Genomic DNA, 4,114 nt, shown 5'->3' on the forward strand with positions numbered 1-4,114 from the left:
TCATACAAGGTAGTTTCCCTGTACTAAAAATGCTCTGTGCTCTGTCTATTTTCCCTATCTCCAGTCTCTGGAAAATTGCTGTTGTTTTTACTGACTCCATAGTTTTGCTTTTTTCAGGATATCATATATTTGGAATCACACACAGTCTGATTGGCATCTAGTAACACACATTTAAGGTTCCTCCCTGTCTTTTCATGGCTTGAGAGCTTATTTATTTATTTATTTTTGGTACCAAAGATTGAACTCAGGGGCACTCTACCACTGAGCCACATCCCCAGCCCTATTTTGTATTTTATTTAGAGACAGGGTCTCACTGAGTTGCTTGGCACCTCTCCGTTGCTGAGGCTGACTTTGAACTCACAATTTCTCCTGTCTCAGCCTCCCAAGACTCTGGGATTACAGGCATGTGCCAACATGACCAGCAAGAGCTCATTTATTTTTAGTGCTGAATAATATTTCATTGAATGTATCATTTTACGAACACATTTTGTTTATCTCCAAATTTTGGCAATTATAAATAAAACTGCTTGCTCTGGTTTAAATATACGGCGTCCCCCAAAAGTTTCCATATTAATGCAGGAATGTTCAGAGATGAAATGATTAGATTATGAGAGCTATAATCTAACCAGTGGATTAATCCAATTGATGGATTAATAATTAGAATGGTCCAAGTGGGTAGTAACTGTAGGCAAGTGGGGTATGGTTGGAGGAAGAAGGTCACTGAGGGTACTGCTGGGGATTATACTTTTTTGTCCCTAGCTCCTCTCTCACTCTTTCTGCTCTCTGGCCGCCATGAGCTGAGCAACTTTCCTTTGCCATGTTCTTCCTCCAAGACATTCTTCCTCATATCATGCTCAGAGCAATAGAGTTCACCAACCATGGACCGAGACTTCTCAAACCATGATCCCAAAATAAACTTTCCCACCTCTAAGTTGTTCTGGTCAGGTATTTTGGCCACAGCAATGAAAAACTAATATACTGTGTAAACATTTATATACAGACTTTTGTGTAGACATAGGTTTTCATCTCCTTTGGATGAATACAAAGGAACACAATTGCTGGATCATATGGTAAAAATATGTTTAGTTTTATAAGAAATTGCCAGTCTGTCTTCTTATATATTTTGTCAGCATTTGGTATTGTCAGTCTTTGGGATTTTAGCCTTTCTTATAGATATGAAATAGTATCTTGTTTTCACCTTTGTGTTTTGGTTTCATTCTTACCCTTTACTCCTATGTACACACTATGCTGTGAGGTTTTCCTATTTCCTTCAAAGCATTTTTAAAGGTTACATATGTTTGATGTAAAAAAAAAATTGTAAGAGTCCCTTTTGCACATCAGACTCTGCCTTAGACTCTACTAACACCAATCAGCCACAAGCGACACAATGTTCAGTTTCTGTTTCCTTAGAATAAATCTTTTATTCTGTATTCTTTCCCCTATATCCTGGTCTCACCCAACTCAAACCTAGCTTATCAATTGTGTTTTTGTTTCAAACCAATTAAAATTTTATTGAGGAAAACATCCCATAACTCTCTCTCATACTTCCAATATGGTAAGCCCATGAGTGGCTTTTACAAGCTCAAGTATCTCAAGTTATTGAGCTGTCCAGGTAATGCTCTTGTAGCCATTTATGCTATAATGGATTTGTTAGTCAAATTAAAATGCAACATTTATCCTACACAGATTTTTACTAAAATGGAAATATTTTTTCATGATATTCCTCCTTAAGCCATCTCTTGCTTTAAAAACAAAAACAAAAAAGATTACATTAACCTTGAGCAAAAATATAGTCATTTAAGTAAGAACCAGGTCTTAAAATTAAAATGAATGTAATCATCCCAAACTATATTTTTAAAGAAACAAAAATTGACCCAAGTTTTTATTGTATTTTTAGTTGTTGTTCCTTAGTGGAATTACTTGGAGATGAAAACCACCTTAAGAGTAATTCAATTCTACTTACAAATATGGTGGTGTGGGGGAAAAATTTTTTTTAAAAAGATAATGGAGAACCCCCCCCATGGGAAGAAATTCCTTATCACTAATGCAGAAGGTAAATCAATGTAGAAGAATTTCCTCTTCCCATGAACTCCTTTTGGCAAGCTGGGTCTCTAGATTGGAGTAAGAATGGAAGGATAAAGGCTGGCATGGTTTTCCTCGGTTCAAAGATTTTCCTAATAAAGAACTCACATGTTCATAGACTTCCCAGCATTCCATTTCCCTTCAAATAGTTTTAAATTTTGTACAAGTGATACATTGACCATCTATATAAGTTTTGTTATTAGTAAAAACAAACAAATCAGTTTCATCTTCCCTTTTCCAGGAGAAATCAGTAAAACTCTTCAAAGTGTTGTTAATTGCTTCAATACTCACTTGAATCACTCCACTTCCCTGGTCTCCATTTGTCTCTTTGCTTTGTTGTCTATGCTTTTGGTGTCATATCCAAAAATCCTGGCAAAGATCAACTTCAAAGGGGTTTTTCTGTAAGTGTTCCTTTAGGAGTTTTACTGTTTCAGGTCTTAGATTTTCATGAAATTCATTTATAGTTTGTTTGTGGATATGGATAAGATAAGGGTTTTCTCAGCACCACTTATTGGGAGATTATCCTTTCCCCATTGTGTATTCTTGTTACCCTCATCAAAGATTAGTTGACTGTATGAATAGATTTAATTCTGGACTCTCCATGCTGCTTTATTCATCTACATGTCTACTTCTAAGACAATAACACATGGTTTGATTATAATAACTTTGTGATTCAGTTTAAAATCAGGAAGTCTAATGTTTCCAGCTTTGTTTTGCTTTCTCAAGATTTCCTTAATCAGCTGGAGATGCTGTTGCTGAGTGTAGATTCCATTGCTGCACACCCCTAAAGCCTTCTCAACGTGCACTCCCAATTCCTTTTGGTTCCAAGTCCAAGATGGCAAATCTCAAGGATCAGCTGATTGTGAATATTCTTAAGGAAGATCAGGGCCCCCAGAATAAGATTATAGTTGTTTGGGTTGGTGCTGTTGGCCTGTGCAATTAGTTATCTTAATGAAGGACTTGGCCAATGAACTTGCTCTTGTTGATGTCATGGAAGATAAACTGAAGGGAGAGATAATGGATCTCCTACATGGCAGCTTTTTCCTTAGAACATCAAAAACTGTCTCGGGCGAAGACTATAGTGTGACTGCAAACTTCAGGCTTGTTATTATCACAGCTGGGGCACATCAGAAAAAGGAAAATGGTCATCTTACCCTGGTCCAGCTTAACTGTGAATGTCTTTAAGTTCATTATTCCTAATATTGTAAAATACAGTCCACACTGCAAGCTGTTTCCAATCCAGTGGATTATCTTGACCTATGTGGTTTGGAAGATAAGTGGCTTCCCCAAAAACCATGTTATTGGAAGTGGTTGCAATCTGGATTCAGCCCAGATCTGTTAACTGATAGGGGAAATGTTGGGAGTTCACCCATTAAGCTGTCACAGGTGTGTCCTTGGGGAGCATGAAGACTCTAGTGTATCTGTATGGAATGGAGTGAATGTTGCTGGTGTCCCCTTGAAGAATTTGCATGCAGATGTAGGCACTGATGCAGATAAGCAACATTGGAGAAAGGTTCAAAAGCAGGTGGTTGACAGTGCTTATGAGGTGATAAAACTAAAAGGCTATACATCCTGGGCCATTGGACTGTCTGTGGCAGATTTGGCAGGAAGTATAATGAAGAATCTTAGGCAGGTGCATCATTTCCACCATGATTAAGGGTCTTTGGAATAAAGAATGATGTTTTTATAAGTGTGTCTTGCATCTTGGGACGAAATGGAATCTCAGATGTTGTGAAGGTGACTCTGACACCTGAGGAAGAGGCACTTTTGAAGAGGAATGCAGATACACTTTGGGGGGTCTAAAAGGAGCTGCAATTTTAAAGGCTTCTAATGTTATACCACGTCACTGTCCAGGATACAACAGGATTTTAGTTGAGGTTGTACATGTTGTCCTTTGTATCCGATCTGTGATTAAAGCAGATGGCCTGGGAAAAACATTGATTTCCTAAAGTTAGAAATAGGACTGGCTTACAAACCCTACAGATATCCTGCTGCTGGATGGTACTTAACTTGTATAGTCCTAAAACAGTTA

General features: G+C 37.7%; 1 pseudogene; it reads left to right on the forward strand.

Annotated features, from left to right (window-relative positions):
* The first annotated feature begins 2,899 nt into the window (after positions 1 to 2,899).
* LOC124106959 (L-lactate dehydrogenase A chain-like) lies at positions 2,900 to 3,903 on the forward strand (annotated as a pseudogene).
* Positions 3,904 to 4,114: the final 211 nt, after the last annotated feature.

This window comes from Marmota monax, unplaced genomic scaffold (genome assembly GCF_021218885.2).
Source record: "Marmota monax isolate L192 unplaced genomic scaffold, Marmota_monax_Labrador192_F-V1.1 WCK01_AAM20220418_F8-fsc00003, whole genome shotgun sequence".
NCBI lineage: Eukaryota > Metazoa > Chordata > Mammalia > Rodentia > Sciuridae > Marmota > Marmota monax.